The 25,523-nt window shown below is 42.8% G+C and overlaps 1 protein-coding gene and 1 pseudogene across 2 annotated transcripts in view; one reads left to right on the top strand and one right to left on the bottom strand.

Annotated features, from left to right (window-relative positions):
• The window catches only part of ARL15 (ADP ribosylation factor like GTPase 15), a 419,067-nt gene that overhangs the window by 385,235 nt on the left and 8,309 nt on the right, over window positions 1-25,523 (bottom strand). The gene's annotated exons all lie outside the window — the stretch shown is intronic.
• LOC118891930 lies at window positions 10,053-12,038 on the top strand (annotated as a pseudogene).

Below are 25,523 nucleotides of genomic sequence, written 5' to 3' on the forward strand. Positions count from 1 at the left end.
TCAATGACTCAAATTAGAGTTCACAACTTCTCATTCCCAAATCAAGTTCAGACTCCTAAAACTCATTTCCACTCACAATACCATGTATACCAAACACAGGTATTGATTTATTGTCTTTTCTTTAACTGGAGGAATATTTTTAGCACATTAAATCGGTATGTAGTCAAAACAACTCTAACTTGATACAGTCCAACACTGTTATTATGGTTTACTGTTGGCAAGCAAAAGCTTCTCCGTGAAGTTTATAATGCCCAAATCTGGCAATCATGGTTGTATCCGCTGCACCAAGGAAGCAGAGACACAAGATCCCCGATTCCCATGGTAGCCAAAAGGCTTCCAAAGAGATGTTCTTTTGGAAGAGAAGGCCAAAAACTCATATCAGACTGATTCTGCAAAATGATCCAGACTCTTCAGATAGCCATAAGAAACTAATTCTGTATGATTAAAGGAACTGGTAAGGAAAATATTGAAAGCCAAGGCTATTGCATGGACATTCCAAATTAAAAATTACAGCAATGGAAAAACCAAACTCATGAGATAATTTGTTGTGCAAAGTTCTTAAACTCTAAACTTTCAAAAAGTTCCAGGTGCTACTGTTCAAATGAATGGCTGACGATTTAATATTGGGGATCATTTCTATTATTAAGGTATCATTACCACCATGCCACTATTGGGTTTCTTTATTCTGCATAAAATACACTACTGGAAACACCCCAGGGCAAGGCCACTGGCCTCCTCAGAGCTGAATGACAGAATACTCATTACCTTGCCCAACGTTTATTCTCCCTTCTACCTCTGGAAATTACCCTGATTTTTACTTTTATACAAAATGAATTATTTTACAACTCTCCCAGTAAGCTGGAAAGGTTATTTTCCCCAAGTGAAAGATAACTATCTTATTTTATGTCACCTGGAACAAAAGAGTCTATTTCCCCGCCATCCTTGGAGCTGGGGACTGTCCCGTGACTCACTTCTCTGTAATGAGATGCGTAAAGTGAACTGACTCTGAGAAGGACCCTTTTACTCTTCTGCCTTTCCTACTTCTTTTTCTGCAACTGAGACTTCATGTAGCCCCAGCAGGGGCCTTGGATTGGGAGGAGCCCCGAGAAGAGTGGACACGGGAAGTAAAGCCCAAGGATGAGCAAGCCTGGAGACTCAAAGGGCAGTGGAGCTGCCATACCAGCCTCCTCCAGACTGTGTACGTGAAACAGAAATAAACCTCTAACTTGTTTAAAGACTGTGTCTCTCTCAACCGACTAACCCTAACTGGTACAGAGCAATACTCTGAGAAATACTCAGTTTTAACAAGCGGGTTTCCCTGGGGCCTTAAAAGAAAGAGCCCCAGCATTTGTCATTAGAGCTCTTTTTAAGAGCTTAATCTTAAAAAGAGCTTGATCTTTTAAAGGAGGGAGACGTATTTATTCTTCAGTTACTAAAAACCTACTTTCCAATCCTTCCTTTTCACACTCCCAAAATGTATAAGTACTGTTACTGGGATTGCCAAAATTATTACCCTTGAAAACCCTCAACTTATTTTGTGTAATTTTTTTCTCACTAGCCGTATTTCCTCCTTCTCTCTAACCTCTAATCCTTACAAATACTGCCTTATCCCTGAACATCTGACCTCAAACCAAGCAGCACATCCATTGCTCAAACTCCAAATTCATTCTAACAGTAATGTTCTCAGGAACGGTCTTCTTTACTCTCATTAGAGGGAGTCGAATAAAAAGAGATATTTAAAAGCATGACGAAACTTCTTTGGGTCACGCTATAGGAAATGGTTATAAATTTTAAATGATTAGTTCATATTCTTTCCGTATATAGATGCTCTATTGGCAAGAACCCATTTTAAAAACCCAGGGGACAGAACGCATAGCTTGGAATGAAAGATGAGTAATCATCCCCAAGGAAAGAATGGATCTCTACCCTAGATAAACTCTGACCCAGTAGCCTCTATATCAGCATTCATAAATCTCCATCTAGACTCGCCTGAGGAAGAACGAAAGGATATTATTTCAAAAGCAATAACCTTCAGAATAATCTCACCTTCTTTGCTGCCTCATCTGATGAAAGTGCAAAAAAGAAGTGCTGTCAAGAACAAGTCACAGATGGGTTAAAATCTGTTAAGACAGGGCTACAGAAAAAAAAGTCTAATCCCGAGAAAGAGAAAACGAATACTCAATTTGAAATTAATATGATTACTTACATTTTACTGTTGTTTTCCCTAAGAAATTTCAAAAGGTAAGCATGAAAATAAAGGAGAAAAAAATCTTCAACAAGACAGCAGAAAATACTACACAGTCTGGAAAAAACTTGATTTCAAGGTATAACAAATTTCCGTTCCATCAGGGGATGAAAAAACACATTAATTTTCTTTTTCTAAAGGAGCTGTTTTTAGAATATTTTGATGTGCCATGCAATCCCTCATTCTGATATAGGGCAAGGTGACAGTCATGTTTCCTTATTTTCTCCTCTGTAATTTTGCGTGTGATGAAAATAAAAGGTTAATATAGCCAAGTCAACGCTTCTGAGTACTGCGAGTATGTGTCAGAACTGGGGTGACAAGACGGGGGTAGGGAGAGCAGTAAATCACCTTCAAATGAGGCCCATGCCTGGATCACCTACTCCCAAGTAAAGCTAAGATCTAGCATTTTCTCTTGACAGCATCCCAAAACAAGTGGGCTGGAGGCAAAGGTGCAGGATTTGGGAAACTGTGGAGAGATCAATTCAGTGCGTTCCAAGGTGCGTAGGTGCTCCAGAGTCCTGAGTGGGTGGAATCGTCTCTGAGTAAAGATTACATCTGTCATTATGCTGTAGTCACTCCTCCAGACACAGAAACAAACCCTTGGGAACGCCACCGACTTCAGAACCCGCATCGCCTTCTTTTAGCGTAGCCGCTGAAAACATTAACAGTGCATTATTTAACAACTCCCTTGGCACACTTGAAAGGTTATTTTTCCCATTGGGAAATAAGTTAACTTTTCTAAAAAACTCAAACTTGTATTTACAAAATAAAATGAATTTTTGTTTACAAAACGTGGAGGAGTTTGCTCCTCAACGTCTATGTTATAGCTTCCTCAGGCTAGGAAAAAGGATAGTGATAATCAACCTGGAAAGAAACATTTCCGTCTAAAGCAAAACTAGCAAAACTGGTCTTTCGGCATTTTCCAAAATGTTTTCGATTGTAACGGTACCACCATGATCCCAAGAGCATCTATACTTCCCAAGCAATCTACAACTGTCCAGGGATGAAGTATGTAAGGGTTCAACCAGTTAATCCAAAAAGGAATCACTGCCCTCACCTGTTAAAAAATAATATCTTCAGCACATGATCTCTTTGTGAAATTCAAATGCAAATATTTGAAAAGACATCTAGCAGAAATAATCTCAGAGATTTGAAAAGTCACCTAGCAAAAAGAATCAAACACAAGCATAAACAGTCATACCGGAATCTATAGATCTCATGCCGGCAAAATTTTAGCCAATCTTCTGCAAAACGGCACTAAAAGTCATGTGTAATTTCTAAACAAGAGCAGAATCTTGGCTCAATACTGAAGATAAGAACAGTTCTCTTTCTGAAAATTCTGATTAAAGAAGTATTGGAAGCAGGAAAGAAATGCCCTTCTAATTTACCAGATTAAAATAATTAGTTCAATTTACCTTGGCAGATTTATTCCTTTTACTTTTTGTCATGAACTGAGGATAAAAAAAAATTTCAATCCAAGAAAAAGAAAAAAATTTTGCTGAGCATCACTAATGTGTCAGGCATTGCTAGGCAAGCAGATATTAGACATACAACGATAAATAAGACCAACCCTGGCATCAACAGTCTTCCAGCTCAGGAGAGAGCAGTTATTTAACAGACCTGTGACAGAGAATGGCATGATAAACATGTCCAGCATAATAAGAGGTATGCACAAAGAGTTTTAGAGAACCTGAGTAGGAGCACCGAACCCATTACAGGAGTGTCAGAAAGACTTTGTAGGGGGGGATCCCCAAATAGTCTTAAAAGATTGGGAGTTAGCTAGGAGAAAGGGAGTAACGGAAGAGGAAAAGATCATTCCAGATAAAAGTGACAGCATGAATAAAAGCAAGAAATATCACAGGATACGCAAGCATTTGAGGAATACTGGTGTGTGCCTTAAATACCCTCCCGTACTTTTAAATAATCACTTCTCAATCAGATGTCAGTTACTGATATTTGTTGACTGTCTACACACTATCTAAAATTCATTCATGTTAAGATTTTTAATTTTAAGGTTTATCATTTTAAGATTTATCTCTAACTCCCTGCCAAAGGAAGTTCCATTTGTGAAGGAGCAAGCATGCTGGTCACATTATAAAGCCTGCTCTGCCTGCACACGCTTGCAGATAAAAAGACCCATAAGCAAGATCACCACAGCTGATTAAATTAGTGGGCCGTCCGTCCTCCAGCTGGCCAATAACCACGGAGGGGCCCAGGAGGAAGAGCTAGGCTAGCCTAGACCAATCATTCTCGCTCTCCAAAATATGAATGGAAAAGTACTGAGAAGATGAAGCAGTTAGCAGTAGGAAGTGAAACTGAGAGAACACAAAAAACAAAGGCATTAAGTAACTTCATGACCATGAAGAATCATAGGAACCTAAATGTATGAGGAAGCCGAAAGTATGAATAAAGGAAACTATACAGAAAAGATATACAAAGCAGAGAAGAATACCCTTGCTAGTAATCTCAAGAGAAGTGGACCCAGAGAGATACAGGTATGTGAGGAATGGCTGAATGTAGTTGCAGAGAATTCTGTTTCTGAGTGAAAAAATGATATATTCGCCAGGTTCCTTTGCAGCTAGGTATAGCAATGTGACCAAGTTCTGGTCAATTAAATATAATCAGAAAGTCCCAAAAGTCTCCCATGAGGGAAGTACACTCTTCTGCCCTTTCTCTGTCCTGCTGCCTGGAATGCAGAAGTGGTGGCAGGAGCTCTGGCAGCAATTTTGAACCATGAGTTTAGAGTCCACACACAAAAGCAAAAGCATCTTGGGGACCTAATGACTTCTGGAGTTACCTACCTAAGGGGGGGAAAAAGAATCTGTCTTGTCGGGACTTCCCTGGTAGCGCAGTGGTTAAGAATCTGCCTGCCGATGCAGGAGACAGGGGTTTGATCCCTGGTCTGGGAAGATCCCACATGCCGCAGAGCAACTAAGCCCGTGCACCACAACTACTGAGTCCATGCACCGCAACTACTGAAGTCTGCACTCTTAGAGCCCCTGCTCCACAACGAGAAGCCACTGCAACGAGAAGCCCACATACCACAACGAAGAGTAACCCCTGCTCACCACAACTAGAGAAAGCCTGCATGCAGCAACAAAGACCCAATGCAGCCATAAATAAATAAATAAATAAAAATTTATTTTTTAAAAAAATCTATCTTGTCAAAGCCACTATTTTCCAAACAATTCCAATCCTAATTGATACAGTGGTTGAGACAACGTCATCTCAGCAAGAGGGATAGTCCCTTAAAACGGTTAAATGGAAGAGTGATGTGTTCTGATTTACAGTGGTATTATTAGCCTCAATTTAGAGATGGGGAAACAGATACCAGCTAGTAATGTGACAGAACCTGGATTTGAACCCAAATCTTTTGGACTTGAGAGCCCATACTTTTAATCGTTAAGAACAAATGAAGGCAAATGAAGTCAAACAAACTGTAAAGCAGGTTCACAAGTATTTCAGAGTTCAACAAATATTCTGACTACTAAAGGCCAATAAAAACCCATGCTGAATGCAGTATCTCTGACCTACCACAAATAACACTTTTGACAGCCCCTGTGACCTTCTAGACAGAAAAGCCTTTTCCCAGCTAGAGTATTCTACTCTAAGTACCTAGGAAAAGGTATCTGGGCACCAGAAACTGAACACAGGCACCAGCCCCCTCATGCATGGCAGAGGTCTGCCCAATTCTGATTTATAAGGAGTGGAATAGATTTTTAAGAGTACAGAGGATTCTGGGAGACATGAAGTATATTTTTTAAGGTGGAAAGAGGTCTTTTCTTTAAGGTGGTAAGAGGTCCTTCTCATTAACTTTAAGCAAAAGAATTTTCCATACACATGACAATTAGAAGAGCTCAGCCTTAGTATTACAACTTCCAGGCTCCTGATGCCCCTGAGATGTTTCACTGCCCCATGCAGTAAGGGTGGAATGGAGAGGCAAGCCTTTTGAAAGGCTCAAGGATTTTAGATGGCCAAGGTGAAGGCACCAATGTACTTGACATGAATCTTCATATCTGTACTGAGCATCTCCTTTGTGCCAGGCAGGGTTCTCCTTGCTGGAGACTAAGCAGTACACAAGGCTCAGAAGCCTGCACTCTAGTCAGGGGTGGCAGGCAAAAGCAAAAATAAATCAAGGTAGATGGTGATAAGTGCTATGAAGAAAAATAAAATAAATGAATAGAATGTTCAGAAGGCAGTAGATTGGGGGTATTACTAATTTTGAAAGCAGATGTGGTAATTCTAACAATATTACAGACAATAAAATAAGGGATCCCAGAAAAGCTTTCAGCAACTTAACTCTGAAAATCCCCGGCATAAGCAAACACAGTATTCTATCCTGAAAAGTCAAAGCACCAGACACTCAATTCAACAGTTCACAGATATTAAGCCATCAGGCAGCCATTAAAAGCACAGAGTTGGGTGTCAGACTTCCTTGAATCAAATCCCGACCATACAACTTACTATTTCTGGGGCCCTGGGTGAGGTACTTAACCTCTTTGCATCTTAATTTGTTATTTGTAAAGTGAAGATAACAGTACTACCTATCTTAGAGGGTTCTATGAGGATTAAGTGAGTTATAAGAGAAAACACAGTAAGCTCCAAATTGGTGTTTGCTTATTTTTTTAATTTTTTTAATTGTGTGCTTGTGTTCCAGAGCACAGAGCATCTGCACTAAGGGGCCGAGGACACTGGAGGCCCCAGGAGATGCACTCTGCCATCAGCTTCTCTGGACACCCTTGATTCTGGCCTTATTTCATACTCCTGGTGTCTCTTCCTGCGGCCTCCACATTAGAAATGTGACTTCTCGTTGCAATCACTGAAAACCAGGACGCTAAGCCTGAGACTCCCCAAAGGAAGAAACATCCCAAAGCATAGGGCTTAGCTCCCAGCACTTTGCCCACACAGACCCGGAACCAGAGGCAAAAGGGAAACCCATTCATTTTAGCCAGACCTCATATTACTGTCCACCTAGGCAATTTACATCTACGTTTAAACCGAAGAGGTTTTAGTCTGCCTTATGTAAAAATTTATTATTCAATTATCACATTTTAATATTCAATATTATTAATGTTTCACGGATGTTGTTTTATAATGATAGGCATCCAGTTTGTAATGCATTGCTCACTAGACACTCAGGAGCACCATTATTTAGAATCATAAGGAAAATTATATTTTTTAATTCTCCAGAACATGGAGTTATCCTCGTTTTCCCTCTCTCTCCTTTTGGATATAATCAAATGAATAACAACTTTTCGGCACTGCCCTTCTGGTTAGAAAACCTTAGAAACTGTCATTTAGGGATTGTGTCTTTGAACATTTTTAAGCCTCTACCTTGAGCATGATGCTTATATTGTCAAACCTATATTTAAAGTCCTCAAAATATTTAAATGGTCATGCCCTTTTTCTAGATCAATAGCTCCATCTTAACTTATAAAAATTATTGTACCGCCCAGAAAGAAACACTGGTTACAGGAGAATGTGGTTCAATTGTTTAAAGGATCAAAAAACCTCCTATTGGTTTATGACTTGGACAATCTGGACTTGCCCTCTGGTTTTTCTGACTGTGGCAAGGGAAGAAAGGGAAGTGTGAGCTTTGAGTTTAGACTGACCTGGGTTCAAGTCGTTCAGGGTGTGACCATATAAAACTTAGCCGCCCTGAACTGCAACAGCTGGTTCTCAGGCATGAAAAGAAAGGACTACTCCTAATACCACTAACCTTACCGGATTAAGTAAGCAAGCTTCGGGGGCTTGGCAAGGAGAAGGCATCCTAACTCGCGGACGCCCAGACCAAGCCACCCACATCTAGGACATGGATGAGTTTCACCAACAGGTCCTCCTCCCAGCTGCCCTCCCGCCCTGTATAATCCAGGCTCCCTGCAGCAGCCGGAGCAAGATTTCAAAACGTAGATCAGGTCCTATCACCTCCTGCTTAAGACCACTGGTTAGTTTAAGAGTAATTTTAAATGAAACTCGACTTCACTACCACAACCTCCCAGGCCCCCAGCATCTTGTCTGGCTTGCCTCTGGGCCCTGGCTTCAGGACCAATTTCCTTGGGCCACTCAGCACCTGAGACCCGTAAACCTGAAACTTATATGAACAGCCACAGCACTTTCACTTGCTGAAGACAAATGACCCCAGTTGAAATGGTCAGGGAACTACTGGGGGTTTTCTGTGAAATCCCAAGGCCACCCGTGCCCAGCTTGGCTTGCTGGGATCTCACTACTTTTGGTTCCTAAGGACTCAGCCTATTTCTCTTTTCTTTTTCAAGGGACACTACTTTTCCTGAGTCTTGTGGATTTTCTCCTTATCCCTACAGTCTGGCTGCCAAGTGGCACAAGCCCTCCCTCATTTCCTTGCTGTTCACATCCTTGCTTCTCCAAAGGTGTGCACACTGGCCCTTCTGGTACATGGCTTTTACTGCTAATTTCTAAAGAGACCAGACAGAGATGGGGCAGTTGGCATAAAAATCTAATAAGGAAAGCGTGCACACTCACTGCCCTTGTTTCTGATTGTGTGAATAAGCAAGCCTCTTAAATTCTTATCCTCCACCTGGGAGGGTGGATCGCTCCAAACTCCTCTTCACTTGCAGGCCAGAAGATGGAATCACAACCACAACAGGGTGAGGGGCCCACCCAAACCCACTCCTTTTGGGGGAGCAATTGGCATTTCTGCAGGCAGAGATCCTAGTCAGTCAAGCGTTCCTTTAAGATGGTGAAAATTTCTAGTAAAGGCAAATGAAACCATACCTATTGAAATCGAATGCATCCACACACAATATAATTTAAAAGAAGGGCTGTGATTATGTTTTAAGTCACAGGAAAGAAAAAAAAAAAAAAGAAGACATTTATTAGGAGACTACTATGTGCTGGGTGTTTTACACGCTCACTCAGTCCTCACAACTAGAGCAAGGTGGGTATTTCTAGGCCTATCTTTCAGGTGGAAAACTGAGGGTTACCAGCATGTGGCAAGTAAGTAGCAGAACTTAGATTTCCGCCCACGTCTAATTCTAAACCTGTGGTTTTCAAACTCTGCTCCCCAGATACGGTTCCAAAAAGGCAGCTGGATATTTGAGAAATATTTTTTTAAACGAAACTGAATTTTTATTATCTTAGAGACTGAAATGAAAAAAAATACATATTCAAATATACTGTACATGAAATTTGAACACACTGGAGAATGCCCACACATTAACTTGTGCTGCCAGAGTGATCTTTTTTTGGCGGGCAGTGGGGGTTGGTAGACTCAGAATAAAACCTATATTCTGCCTTCTGATTGAAGAGTAATTTAGAATTGAGCTACTTTAATATCTGTAACACTTGCAGCTATGATTCTATTAGAATCTTGTTCTTCCTTAACCTCACACAAAAAAAACAAAATGTGTAACTGAATGAACTAGAAGATGAACCTTCAGTTCTCATTCATCTAAATGGATCGAAATGACATTCATCTACATCTAAATTCAGTTCTGTGTTTATCAAAACAGCTTCATTGTCCTCAATGATAATATGTAATACAGCTATAAAACACATAAGTAAATATCATGAGCATAAATTTGTAAAAATCACATATAATAAAATATCACATTTGTTTTGTATATCTGAGTTCTGCATAAAATTGGTTGGAAAAAAAAGAATTCCAAGATTAAATGAAATCCACCCCTACATCACAATGATTTTAAGTAACTCACGGTAAAGTGAGGCAAAATTGCTTGATATATTAGGACCAACTGGTAAGTAGGCAGAAAGTTGAGAGGAACCTTGCCTCTATTTCTCCTTCTTACACAGTGCATGAACCCCTTCCGTAATGTCCCTGACAGGTGGGGAACAGCTTCTACTTTGTCATTTCCTATTCAAGGCAGATGAATAAATCTTACAAGAGGGCTTCCCCGGTGGCGCAGTGGTTGAGAATCTGCCTGCCAATGCAGGGGATACGGGTTCGAGCCCTGGTCTGGGAGGATCCCACATGCCGCAGAACAACTAGGCCCGTGAGCCACAATTACTGAGCCTGCGCGTCTGGAGCCTGTGCTCCGCAACGAGAGGCCGCGATGGTGAGAGGCCCGCGCACCGCGATGAAGAGTGGCCCCCACTTGCTGCAACTAGAGAAAGCCCTCGCACAGAAACGAAGACCCAACACAGCCATTAAACAAAAAAAAAAAAAAAAAAAAATCTTACAAGAAAGTTCCTCCTTACCCTGCACCAATACCTACGTTCCTATAATTTTGACCCTCTCATTGTAGTCTGCCTTCTGGAGACTCAATACGGGATATTATTTACATCCTTCTAATAACCTAAGCCACTGATCACACTGCCTCCTTCTTTAAAGGTATCCTGCAAGTACAAAAACCAAAACTCTGATGTCAGTGAAAAATAGTGAAATACTGCCTCTCTTCTTCAAAGAAGTAAATCCTACTTTACCAGTCCAGCGGTTGGCAATCTACAATCCATGGGCCAAATCTGGTTCACTGCCTGCTTTTTGCAAATAAAGTTTTAGTGGAACACAGCCACGTCCATCTATGGCTGCTTTTGTGCAACAACGGCAGAGGTGAGTAGCTGAGACAGAGACCGTACGGTCTGCAGAGCCTAAAATATTCTAGCTGGCCCTTTACAGAAAAAGTGTGTCCACCCTGTTCTAATCCATCATCCAGTGTTTTTCCACAAGCAAAGGACTGTGTTACTTTCAATGTTACGGGCTATAGTGCAGTAGCTAAAAGATTCATCCCTGTATTGTCTACGATGCCCACGTGCCTACGAAATTAAGCATTGCTCAGTAAGTATTCCTGGGCTGCTTCGGGGCCGCCAGTGCGGGGCGGATTCAGCCACGGGGCTTTGGGGGCGGTGCAGACCTCAGGTAACCGCGCCTCCCGCCCCACCTCCCAGAGCGGCCCTGTAAGTGGCCCCGTGGCGGCCGGGCCCCGGAGCACGCCTGCCGCTCCAGGTAGGCGAGCGCGTTCAGCAGGAACGGCTGCCCCGCAGTGGAGCTGGCTGAGCCGTTCCTGCTGAACGCGCTCGCCTACCTGGAGTGCGCCCCGGGCTTCCTGTGCTACGTGCTGCCGAAGCTGCTGGGCTCGCCCTAGGGCGCTACGCGTTAGCGCGCTCCGCCTTCCGGCTGCCCGCGCAGGCTGCCTGGGCGGTGCAAGAGCTGCCTCGCTGGCCCGGCCGCTCCTCGCCGGGCCCATCCCGCCGGCCGAGCGCCTCAACCACTGGCCCAACTGCATCCTGCTGGCCATGTTCCTCGTCCACTACGTGCAGCGGACCTTGATTTCCCCCTTTTCAGATCCGAGTTGGAAAGCCCACACCATTGTACGCCTTTATATTGGCATTCGTGTTCTGCACCTGTAACTGGCTACTTGCAGAGTAGATACACCTGAGCCAGTATGCAGTGCATGCTGGCGACTGGCTCACTGACCCCTGATTTCTAACAGGTTTTGTCTTGTGGTTGATAGGCATGCTGATAAACATCCATTCAGATCACGTCCTAAGGAATTTCAGGAAACCAGGGGAGACTGGATATAAAATACCAAGGAGGGGCTTGTTTTAATACATCACTGCAGGCAGCTACTTCCACGAAGTCGTCCAGTGATGCGTCTACGCCCTCGCCAGCTGGTCCATTCAAGGCTGGGCTTTCGCTCTGTTCACCTTCTGTGTCCTGTTCACCAGGGCTCAGCAGCACCACCAGGGGTACCATGAGATATTTGAAGATTATCCAAAATTCAGAAAAATTATGATTCTGTTTTTGTTTTAAGTTCATTGTCAATGGAATTATCTTCAACTTGAAGCTTTTCGATGATGTTTCTCTTGGGATTATATAAATAAATTTATGTCTCTGTAATTTTCCTGCTATTTCATCTTTTTCAAGATTGCTCAAGGGGTTTTTTCCCCTAGCAAATTTGTAAGCTACCTAATAACAGTCTAATCAAACTGAAATTGCAGGTTGAACTATGTTGCTGCATACCAGGTCGGGAATCCGGAATTCTGTAATTGCGGCTGATCCTCCTCTGATTCTGGGTTTGCCTCTATGGACCAAAACGTTTCTGTACCGTTTACACAACCCCCTACAGCAATGGGTTTAAGGTCAAAGGCTTTGTCACCCCCTCCTCCCCATGGAGGCATGTTCTGTCTTTGTGTCCCTTTCATCCCACTAGGTCGGAGAGGCCTGGGTACCCACAGTGTACCCACAGCCTCTCACTGTTGGGTGCTGGGCAGGCAGAGAAGTTGTGCACAGAGAAAGGGGGTGCCCAGCAGAGGCTGGTGCAAAGGGCCTCTGGCACATGCTGCAGCCTGGTCCACCAGGTGACTCCACTGGCAGGACAGGGTACTGGGGGCATTCTTAAGGAGCAGTCTGCTGTGTCCCCCACAAAAGGGACTTATTGGAGGTCCTGGGCTAGGAACACAAAGGTGCTGCAGGGCACCCCTCCCGTCTTGGGCGACTCGCCATGAGCCATCAGGAGTCTCTGGCCTGGGTTGGTTTTTCTACCTTCTTCTAGGTAGAATTAGAATTTTTTTGTAAGGCTCTTTTTAAGTACCTCTCAGTATTTCAAAACTATAACTTGAAGCAGAATTTCTTATTTTAGATGCACTCAAAAACTCCATGGAGATAAATGGCAGTAATAAAATGTACTACTTATTGCCAGATATGTAAAAGAAATCTCCCCACTAGAAGGCTGTTGAATCTCTTGACCCTTCTGTGAAAATCTAACGAACACATGGTAAAGACCCCACCTCTCCTGGGAAGGCACTGCCTCTGTTGCTGCCACATTTATAGAGGTGGGAACTGAAAGAGGAAGTGGAGAGAGTCTTATGATTGCTAAGGATGCTAGGTGACAGGGGCCTTCAGGACACACCTGATGCTGTGTCCTGTATGTTGTCCAAATGCCACCTTTGGGCAAGGAGCAGGCCCTCCTGCCCCTGCACCCCAGGCCCCCGGGACACCCCGTCAGCTCCCTCCCACACTTCTCCTGGCTCACCTTCCCAACCACGGCTCCCCCCAACGAGTTTTCATGTAGAAACCGTATTCTCCGTGTTAGTGGTTTTTAGAGTCTCTTAGTGTTTTAGAAACATTTTCTGATGGTGGTTGTGCTTCATTTTAACTAAAAATGGAATGCTTTCGCAGGGAAATTTTTATGATCAAATAATCTTTGGCCCTTTTTCTGACTGACTAATTACTTGAAACCATAAAACAAATATTTAGGATCTCCTCTAGAAAACTCAAAAATCTGAGCAAGTCTTGACTGATTTGGGCCCCTGTGTTCTAGAAGGTGTACCTGGCCAGAAAGTTGCTTGTCTGAGAGTCAGAGAGGCTCACTGTGAATTTTACTTCTGTTGGTGCTTTTTTATCTGAGTGACCAAAAGTTTGGGTTAAGTCAGCATTTGATGCATGGTTACTACTACACTGGCATGCCCTGGATGGATGACTGACATAGGAAGACATCTTGTTCTATCTTGCCTACCTGTCTTCCGTTTGCTAAAAACTGTAACTTAGCAAATTATGGCAATTTGTTATTGTGTTAATTATAATAATTAAAGAGATTAATAAAATTACTGTTAAAAAAAATAAGTATTTGTGGAGTGAGGAAAGTTAGATAGGAAGAGGAAAGAGAAGATACGGGGGAAGGGAAGGAGAGTAGGGCTTTTCTTTTCCCGAAACTATTCTGACATATACCTTTCAAAAAATTATTTTAAAACCTAGCAGATCCTCTTCTTGCTGTAACTAGGTATTTGAACACAGGGATGTACATCTGAATTAAAATAGAGGACCTAAAGTTACTATGTTTCATTTCAAGCAGATCAACACTGATTGAAATGTTGTTGAGTAAACAAAAGTCCTTGCTAATTTTGAATACCCAGGAAAATGCTACCCACCCACTTTTTTTAAATTGAAAGTTCTTTATTTTTATTTAACGTGAGACTTTTTTAATTGAAGTATAGTTGATGTACAATATTACATAAGTTACATGTGTACAATATAGTGATTCATGATTTTTAAAGGTTATACTCCACTTGTAATTATTATAAAATATTGGCTATATTTCCCATGTTGTATAATATATGCTTGTAGCTTATTTTATACATAATAGTTTGTACCTCTTAATCCCCTACTATCTTGCCCCTCCCCTCCTTCCCTCTCCCCACTGGTAACCACTAGTTTGTTGTTTATATCTGCACCCATACCCACTCTTAAAAGAATATTCATTTGCTGTTACTGCTGTTGTTTTAAAGTCACTCACTGCAATAATATAAAGCAATTGGGATAAATGATCTTTGCCTCAGAGATGAACTCTTAAGCACTCTGGATCTGGGAAAAAGAGAATTGCTTTAAAACAGATGAGAGATTCAAACCATCAATGAGCTTGTTAAATCTTGATTCTTATCCCCATGATTTCTTCACAATCATGCATTTTTACGTCTGTTTATTCAAGACAACTTTTGTACAAAGAATTAAAATATGCATCACTTCTTACACAGCTCTTTATAATTTCAACATTTTTAGCAACTTGTTTCATTATACTTGTGGCTCTCCTAGGTAACAAAGAATCTGATTTGGAGAGCTTTAAAATCAGGAGCTGAAGATCTCACTTCTTGACATGGGAATCAAAAGAGAAAATTTTTACTGAGTCCGTTTTCTGAAACTATTCAAAGTGGATATTAAACTCACATAATTATTTACAATAAAGTTCAGTAAGAAGTGAGTACTTAGAAGTCAAGATATGGAAAATATCCACCTATGGGTATTTTCAAAGATGACCAATAAAGTTAGGCATTCCCCCCAAATAAAGTCATATTTGGGAGAAAAGTAAAACATCACTAGCACAGGAATCTACTTCCCACACACTCAGGCTGCAAAAAAATTGCAGCCTGAATCCACAGAAATGATAGAGGACAGTTCCCCTTCAGGCTCATGATGTACTGTAATCCTGCCCACAGCCCAGGGCCAGCTCACAGGAGCCCTGAAAAAGTCAGGAAACCCAAAGGAAGCCCAGGAATGACCAAATAATCCTATCTCAATGACCCGGTCTTTAAAACACGCATCTCGAAAACCCAACACATCATGGGGAAAATCATGTTACATTACGAGAAATATTACTGGTGAACAACATAGATGTACAATATTTCTATGTGAAATAAAGCAGAGAGGAAAAGAACTTCAATCATCACAAGAGGCTCTCTACATCTAGCACAATGACATTCAGGAAACATTCAAAATGACGACATTATCCAATAAATCAGCTCACTGCTCTGTCGTCTACAACAGGGGTCTCCAACCCTGGGCCCACTGTTAGGAACCGGACCGCACAGCAGGAGGTGAGCGGCGGGCGAGTAAGCAAAGCCTCATCAGACGCTCCCCATCGCTAGCATTACCGCCTGAAGTAGCTGGCTGCAGTGATGTATTAAAACAAGCCCCTCCTTGGTATTTTATATCCAGTCTCCCCTGGTTTCCTGAAATTCCTTAGGACGTGATCTGAATGGATGTTTATCAGCATGCCTATCAACCACAAGACAAAACCTGTTAGAAATCAGGTGTCAGTGAGCCAGTCGCCAGCATGCACTGCATACGGGCTCAGGTATCTACTCTGCAAGTAGCCAGTTATAGGTGCAGAACACGAATGCCAATATAAAGGCGTACAATGGTGTGGGTTTTCCTCCTCGGATCTGAAAAGGGGGAAATCAAGGCCCGTTGCACGTAGTAGATGAGGAACATGGCCAGCAGGATGCAGTTGGGCCAGTGGTTGAGGCGCTCGGCCGGCGGGATGGGCCCAGCGAGGAGCGGCAGGGCCAGTGAGGGCAGCTCCTGCACCGCCTGACCCATCCGTGGAAAAACTGTCTTCCATGAAACCAGTCCCTGGTGCCAAAAAGGTTGGGGAACCACTGGTCTACGACATGCCGCCTCTCAGGAAACATTTGTAAGGGAAGAAGGGAGAAGAGAGCTGGCCAATCACATGCTAGGAAAAAAGTTCTCACAAGCAGAAATTTGACTCTCAAACTGTTTGATTCCAACAAAAGAGAAGCTGAAAGTTCCAAACAAGAGTGTAATTCTACAGTAGGACCTCAGAAAACTTGCCCACTTAGTTTAAAGTAAGTTGGCTCATTTGGCCAAACTTATGTAACAGCTGTAGGCAGAATTGGCCTGAAGAGATGTGGGCCACCCTCTGCCATGCCAGGACCTTTCACCCCTATAAATCAGAAATAGCTGACACTTAACCCATCAACAAGCAGCTGCAATATCGTTACCTAGTTACTCCGTACTATGTTTATTAGGTGGAGGCAGAAAGATTTTTGAAAAGCTGGTATTGGAAAAATGAATAGAATCAGAGTGGGAACTTTTTGGTGACAATAGTACCATAAATCCTTGTTTTATAAAGAAAGTTCCAATTCAATAATAGCAAACACTTTTATCATGCTCATGGTACTAGTCTCTCTACTAAATGCTTTATATATTTTAACTCAACTCTGAGTGGTAGGTACTATTATGCCCATTTCGCATATGAGGAAACAGGCACAGAGGCTGCATAGCAGGTAAGTGACAGAGCTAGAATGCAAATGCAGGGAGTGCGACCCCAAGGTCAGTGCCCTTAAATATTACTCTGTGCAGCCTCTCAGCCCAACCACTGACTTAGCAGCTATCTTGTGTACCTATGTCGGGCTCTGGGGACACAAAGAGGCCCACAGCCCAGCCCTGCACTGTGACACACTGTGCTTTGTCCGGTAACAGAGACAGGAACCAAGGCCTGAGGCAGGGCTGTAGCTGGCCCATTAGCACCTCTGTGCCAGTGCACAATGGGGACCTTGGCAAGCTGGGCAGGGGCTGGATTGCAGGTGTGCTTGCCCCCTTGGCCAGGCACCTCCGTGTGGTGTCCCGTGAGCTTAACTGTCTATGGCACCCCCAGGAGCAGCCCTGGAAGGAGCCTCAATTCAGTTCTGGCAGTGGAAGACTGCAAGAGAGAAGGCTTAAATTAGAGTAGGAGGGAAAAGGTGAACTCTCCAACCAAAAATTATTTCTACGACACGACGCTCTGTGATCACTTTAACTAGACAGAAGCCAGGCTCACACACGTCTTTGCAGCTTTATTAACAGTGCATCCGGATTACTATGCGATTGTTCCGGATATGTCACATGCAGGTTAGCTCACAGGCTGCCCTGACAAAACAGCCCTAAGCAGGCTGCCTTCACAAAACCAACTCCTGGTCCCAACAAGCTGCCTGTGACTGGCTTTCGGTCCAGTGGAAAGGTCTGGGCCGTCCTCGTCAGCTTCTGGACTCGGCAGCTCGAACCACCAGTTCTCTGCCCTGGGAGACTGGTGCCAGGGGCTTTGAGGGACCCAAACCCCAGGCACCCTCCAAGGAGATGCAGCCCGTGTGAGAGAGACAGATGTCCACACTGCGTCCCTTGAGAGAGCCCCGTCCCCTCACTCACTGGGGACCAGGACTCCTGTGCAAGTACAACCGCTCTTAGCGGAAAAGTAGGCTGAGGGTCTTAAGAATCAGGTACTTGAGCTGTGGGTTTATTTATCTGAACTAGGACTCCCTCCTTGCAACACAACCAACTTGGGCCTCCCTTCTCCCATCTCCTTGACCAGGGAGCTGCTAGATCAAATTATTCTGGGAAAACATCTGCCTGACTGCACCATCTTCCAGATCACGGTTACCCTTACCCCACGCTGCTCTGTGTCTCCTCTCCAGCAAGCCAGCCTCGCACAAGTCCATTCCCTCCCCAGTCTCTCCACAGAGCCCTCTGCCCCAGGGGTCTTGGTGGTGCAGGTCAGGATGTGGTGTAGTTAATATGCATTAATTATGCATATTGGTTAGGAGGGAGGGCTTTGAAGCAAGACTTCCTGGGTTCAAAGCCTGACTCTGCCACTTCCTAGCTGTATTTCCTTCAACAAGTTGCTTAATCTTTCCATGTCTCAGTTGTAACATCTGAAAAATAGAAATGATACCTACCTCACAGGGTCCTTAGAAAGTGCCTGCCAATATAAACGCTGTGAAGGGGTTTTTGTTGTTGTTGCTATGATGACAGTAAGAGGGGGTGGCAGAGAAAGAGGTGTCAGGCACTGTTCTGGAATACATGTATTATTTTAGTTAATCCTCACAACAAACCCAAGAGGTAGTTACTCTTACTATCCCCACTTTACAGAGGAAGAAGGTGAGGCATTGAGAAGTTAAGTAACTTTGCCAAAGCTAGAGTGGTAGAGCCAGGCAGGCAGGTTCAGCCCAAAGCCTGCAGCGCTCAACCGTGAAACAAACTCCTCTACACCTACAGAACTTCGTTAAATGCCCCCCCACCTTGTGGCCTAACTCAGTCCCTCAAGGTCACCTTCGAGGATCTCCAGGGCACTCCTCCTCCCCTACTCCTTTCAAGACTCCGGGCAATGAGCTCTAATATCTAGTGCTGTGTGCCTCTCCTTGTCAAGGACATTGGCCAACCTTCCCCTCTTCCACTGAGGATTTCTGAATCTGCCTCAGCCTTTTGCTCCAGCCCAAGTCCTGCCCTGGCCCTGCTGACTTCGCCAACCACAAGGATGCTATATCCAGCACCTGCGCTGTGTTTCCTCTTCTACATCTTAAGCTCCCCACCCTTCCCGCGGCCACGCACAGCCACGCACTGGAGACTCCCCTCCGAGAGCCGCTCTGCAATCTTAAATTCATACACCTTACTGTCTCCTGCAATGAGCTTTCTCTCCCTCCAGTTTTCTGAACAGTTACTCCAAATAACTCCAATACTCCCGCTGTTCATCCGCATCAGGACCACCCATCCTCGCATCCTCTACTTTCTACTCACCCTTCCTTCCTTTCCACTAACTCAGAGCTCACGACGGTCTATCACTTCAGCCATCCTCTTGCCAGTGTCCTAAATTCCTCTACCCCATTAACCACCCATTGACTCACCTTGGAAAAATCCCAATCTTTATCGATCTAACTGCCCACCTTCTTGAAACCAACACCCAAACAGCTACAAAGTCTGTGTCCCTGGTCATCATGGCCCTCATTCTTCATTGTAGCTACTTCAGCTCAAGCCCCTCCGCCACCATATTTCAGTCACGCTCAGCAAGACGACCTCACGTTCCACTTCATCGGCATTTAATCATCTCAAGTTCGGTCCCCTTTAGAAAGGAAAGCCGCCACTCAGTGTCCCCTCCCCCTCCAGTTTCAGCCCTAGCCTTCTTCTCGTTCATGGTGAAATTTCTAGACAGTCTCAACTGCAGCGGCATCATTTCCTCACTTCCCACCAGGCCTCTGAGAGCCTCTGGTCAAGGTCACCATTGACGCGAATCCAGCGCCCACGGTGCAGCCATTATCTTCCAGGATCTCTGGGCCACAGTTAACACAACTGGCCACTTCCTCCTCCTGGAAAGTCTCCCTTCTCAGCCTGCTCAACGGGACACTCTCCAGGTTTTCTCCCAACCTTGCAGCTCTCTTTCCCTCTTGAGATTACTTTCCTTTGGCTGATCCCACAAAAACTGCGTGCCTACTATGTGCCGGCCCTGACCGAGGCACTGGGCTTCCTCGGGTTCTCCCCTCCCCACTCAGCACAACCCTCCCTGGGCGAGCTCAGACGTGGACGTGACCTTGGCTTCAGTTACCATCTAAGTGGTTTAGGATGGTCAGACGTTAGTGGTCAGACGTTAGCCAGACCTGGGTTCAGATTCTGGCTGAACACATCACATCACAGGCATGACACAATTTCTCTAAGCCTCAGTCTTCTAATCTCTAAAAGGATATTGGGTTGGCCCAAAAGTTCGTTCGGGTTTTTCTGTTACATCTTACGGAAAAACCCGAACAAACTTTTTGGCCACCCCAATAGTAATAAATCATGCATGAAAAATACGTAGCACTATGCCTCCCACATGATGATTTAATAATATAGTGTACATATATATGGCGAGTAACAATATTATTTTTAACTACTCATCCAAGGCTCACCTCTGAGCTCCCATCTACTTACATGAAATCTCAACTTGGACTTCCCACAAGCAGTGCAAACTCCAGACTCAAAGTCCTCATTTTCCCTCTCCATGTGCTATTCCTTCAAGTGTCACCTACCACAGTACATGACCCATTGAGCCTCCCTGATGCCTGTCGTGGTCCTAAAACATGCCCGTAAACCCTCTGACTTCCTCCCACCCAGAGGTGGTGTCTGTCTCCTGCCCTTGGCCCGAAGCGTGCCTTTGTGACTGCCTTGATGAACAGGTGCGGTACAAGTGATGCTGCATGACTGCTGAGGTCAGGTTAGAAAGACCAGCAGCTTCCACCAGTTTCTCTTGGTACCTGCACTCTGTGAGCCTTCCAGCTGGATGTAAGCAGCGCCGCTCCCGAGTCCTCATGCAGAAAGACTGCGCGAAGAGAGATGCCGCAGGAGTTCACACTTTTCCAGCCCCCAGATTTGCATGTTCCCAGCCCAGATGCTAGACCAGTGCACGAAGAAGCCACGAGAGGCCCCCAGCTGCCCTCTGATGGTAACTTAATAAGGAATCCTGAGCAAGAACAATCTAGCTTATACTCAAAGAGACAGACAATAGCAAGATTTGGCAAAGATGTAGAGAAACTGGATCCCCGTATACTGGCGGTGAGATGGTAAAATGATGTAGACACTTTGGGAAACAGGTTGGCAGTTCCTTAAAAAGTTAAGCCTAGAGTTACCATGTGACCCAGCAATTCCACTCTAGGTATACCCCAAGAGAACTGAAAAGATATGTCCCCACAAAAACTTGCACATGAGCATTCATAGCAACATAATAGCCTAATTGTGGAAACAACCCAATGTCCATAAGTTGATAAATGGACCAGTAAAATGTGGCATACCCATACAACAGAATATTATTAGGCAATAGAAAAAAATGAAGTACTGATATTTATTAAAACATAGATGAATCTTAAAAACTTTATGCCAAATGAAAGAAGCCAGATGCAAAAAGCTACATATTATATGATTCCCTTTATATGAAATGTAAATAAATGTCAGGATAGACAAATCCACAGAGAGACATAAAGTAGATTAGTGATTGCCAGGGCCTAGGGAGAGGGCAAAATGGGGAGTGACTGCTAGAGGGTACAGGATTTCTTTCTGGGGTGATAAAAACGTTCTGGAATTAGATGGGGTTGATGGTTGCACAACTTCATGAATATATTAAAAACCACTGAATTGTACACTTCAAAAGGGTGAACTGTTATCTTATAAATAACCTATAATGGAAAATAATCTAAAAAAAGAATAAATTTATATATATAACTGAATCACTTTGCTGTATACCTGAAACTAACACGATACTGCAAAATCAACTATATTTCAATAAAAATTTTTTTAAAAGGGAAAAACAAGAACAGCCTAGCTGAACCCAATTTACCTCCAGATTCATGAGTAAAATAAATGACCGTTATTAAGCCACTGTTTTAAGGTAGTTTGTTATTCAGGAATGGATAACCAGAATGATGCTCAAACCAAAAACCTGAAAATGATCCCTAAAATCTCCTTTGTTCTCATCTCCTACATCCAGTTCCAAAATCCTGGCAATTCGCAAAATGTTGCTTAAATCCACCTACTTTTCTGCATCCTGCCTGCCCCTACCTGGCTGTGAATACCATCATTTCATTACTGAATCAGGACAGCATCCTCTTAACTGGTCTCCTTCCTCCAGTCTGGCTGCCCTTTCCAATCCTTCTCCACAGCGCAGCCAGATCTGACCATGTCACTCTAGGCAAACTTTAAAGGTTCTCACGATGTGACTGTAGAGGGACTCTGCAGCTCAAGTGTAGACACTGTTCCTGACTCTGCTCCAGCCACACTGAGCCCCTGGAGTTCCTTGAAGCGACGGAGTTACTCACCTCCAAGTCTCTGCACAAGCTGTTCCTTCGCCCTGGCCCTGGTCCTGGCCCTGCCTGTCACTGGGCCAACTCTACTCAACTACAATGTTGCAGGTTAAAAATGGCTCCTCTGAAAAGTTCTCCTTGGCCCTCAAGTCTAAGTTTCCCTTTCATATACCCCATTAGTAACCTTTACTTCCCTCTGAATAGAATATGCCACTCCAAAACATAACTGCTTATTTTTCATCTCTACAAGATTATAAGTTCCTTGAGGGTAGGCCAATGTCTTATTCACTTGTATATCCCTAGTGCCCAGGACAGCACCAGAAACTAGAAGGCTTATAAAAAATTGGAGCTGTTTGAGTGAATGAATGATAATTATGTAAAGGCAAATTTATGATCACTTAAAGAATTAGAAAGAATGGAAAAAAGAAGAAAGTTATTCCAAGAAGGATACAAGATGACTGAGAAAAATTTTGAAATAAATGAAACATTTAGGATTATCTAATTAATCCCACCTTTTTATAGATGAAGAAATTTAAGACAATAACATTGACTGGTTTGCCCAAACCTCACACTTAGTTGTTTCAAAGCCAGGAATACAATCAGGTCAACCAACCTCCATAGTACCTCTTCAGCGTTTCAGGATTTTCAAATGAATCACACAACTAAATAATGTAGGAATTTCAGACTATGGCCAAGTAATTTCTCCAAATTAAAAAAATCTGCCTTATAATCCTCTTGTATTATATTGTTCTCATGCCTGAACACACGGATGCAGCTCTGGGCAACTTTACATTTCTTTAGCGTACACACTCATCAGAATAAGTAAAGGACTGACAATGTAAAGACTTGGTGAGGATACAGAATAACCGGAACTCTTACATTACTGGTACAAGTCTAATTGGTACAACCACTTTGGAAAAAGTTTGGCGGTATTTAGTAAATCTAAACATATGTATGCCCTGTGAACCTGAAATTCTACTTTACCCAACAGAAATGAGTGTTTATTTCCACCAAAACCATGCACAAGAATGTCTGTAGCAGCTTTATTCCAAATATCCCCAAACTGGAAACAACCTAAGTGCCCAACAACAATAGAATGGATAGATTAGTAATAGTATATTCATACAATATTGCATTGCAACTAAAAGGAACAAACTACTGATTCACGCAACATGGATGGATTACACAGGCATGCTGAGTGAAAGAAATCACACGCAAAAGAATACATAGCTGTGATTCCATTTATATTAAGTTCAAAATCAGGCAAAACCAATCTATGTCAATACTGCCTGGGAAGGAACACAGAGAGCCTTCTGGGGTATTAGAAAGGTTTTACATCTCCACCTGGGGTGGTTACAAGACACAGGTACATATAAATTCATCTAGCTGTACCTTTAAGGCTGTACACATTACTGTATGCAAATTACACTTCAATTAAAAAGAAGACAGGGCTTCCCTGGTGGCGCAGTGGTTGAGAATCTGCCTGCCAATGCAGGGCACACGGGTTCGAGGCCTGGTCTGGGAAGATCCCACATGCCGTAGAGCAACTGGGCCCATGAGCTACAATTACTGAGCCTGCGCGTCTGGAGCCTGTGCTCCGCAACAAGAGAGGCCGCGACAGTGAGAGGCCCGCGCACCGCGATGAAGAGTGGCCCCCGCTCGCCGCAACTAAAGAAAGCCCTCGAACAGAAACGAAGACCCAACACAGCCAAAAATAAATTAATTAATTAATAAAAAAAAAACAAACCATGCAGCCAAAAATAAATAAATAAATTTATAAAAAAAAAAAAAAAGAAGACAATAATTTGGTGAATAAAAAATTTGATTAGAAAAAAATAAGTGCACCTTAGCTTTATGTAACACCTTATGTTCATGAAGTACAGTATAAACATTCTCATTCAACCCTTACAGCCCCATGTTCAAGTTTTTTTGCAAATAAGATTCTCATTTACTAATCATAATTACTATCTTTAAAAATACCTGAATCAGAGAAGAAAAAAGGAAATAAAAATTAAGTGACAGTAAAAATTAACTTTAGTATTCTTTTTGGGACTAGAAGTCCTAATATGAGTAATTTGCAGAACAGACAAAAAAACGTGTTTTATCCAAGGTCAAGGACAAATCTTTTGTGCCCAGCTCTTAAAATGTACAAGGAAGTATGTGCTCCGACATAATGTTTAGTTACATTATTTCACAAAAATTGTACACTGCCATTTCTGGAGAGTATAAAAATCCCCACGGTGTCACTGAAGGGCGGGGGGCGGGGGGAGGGCAGAATCCAAGACATACACAAGGAGAAAGAGAGAGACTCGCTTTATCTACACTTGCCCGCCTTCCGTTAATGCCATTATATTGAGTCATGTGGACTCCTACACCAATCGGTATAGAAATTATAACGCGATTTTTTTAAAAAAACACTTAATAATCAATAGTCATCACAGAGGCTCTGATGCTATCTGAATTTTTCAAATGAGGAAATCGTAGTTCGATTTATTTGTCTTAGACCAGGTTCCCAGTATTTGGGGTTTTAGAAATAAGTACATTCTAAATATATGTATATATTTAGATACATATGTATATGTATATGTATATATACATACATACAAACTTGAGGATGGATAAGGATTGTCATCTTTTTATTCTGACAGGTAATAACATTTTGAGAGAGAGAGAGAGATACTATCGTTCACTATCATCAGAATAGACAGCATATTCTAATATCTACAAAAAGTTGGAAAGATATAATCTCATATTTTTAAGACTATAAATTAAATGTACAATGACTTTGTAACACTCTGACTTTTCCTTTTTGCTATGGACTGACATTTGGAAAACAACTCGCATTACTCAGGTAACAGGTGGAATATCTAGGAATCAAATACAGGACTTCAAACTTTTTCTTCTCTACCACAAAATAAAACACGTACAGATTAAGATTATGGATGTGTCACCAACCCTCATAACAACTGAGGCAGCTGGGATTACTCAATTTCTCCTGACCCTCAGTTTCGTCAACCATAAAACAAGAATACAAGTTCCTACACCTCTCAGAGGGTCGCTGAAAAGACCAAACAAATGGTGAATGTATATTAAGCGCTTCCTGCCGAATCTAGGACAGAGTAAATTCTCAATCAATATTAATTATCATCATTATCACCGTCTTTACTATTACATAACTTTGACTTAACAAACAGCAGCTGATTATATCCAGGCACGGTTTATTAACTTATTTAATCCGTAAGTCAAAGCTTTAAAATCCGGGTAACTTTTGACCCTGCATAAAATCTACTAGAACATGATCATAAAAATACTCCAAAGGATTAGAAACACTGCAGGTAATAATCTCCCTTTTTGAGATCCACCATGTACATTTGCATACTAAAGGCTGTACAATAAAGAAACTTGTTTAACTTTGTTTGACCCAGTTTCCAAACTTACTTGGCATTGAAACCTCTTTTTGAAACCATAGAAAATA

Source organism: Balaenoptera musculus, chromosome 3, assembly GCF_009873245.2.
Source record: "Balaenoptera musculus isolate JJ_BM4_2016_0621 chromosome 3, mBalMus1.pri.v3, whole genome shotgun sequence".
In the NCBI taxonomy this organism is placed as follows: domain Eukaryota; kingdom Metazoa; phylum Chordata; class Mammalia; order Artiodactyla; family Balaenopteridae; genus Balaenoptera; species Balaenoptera musculus.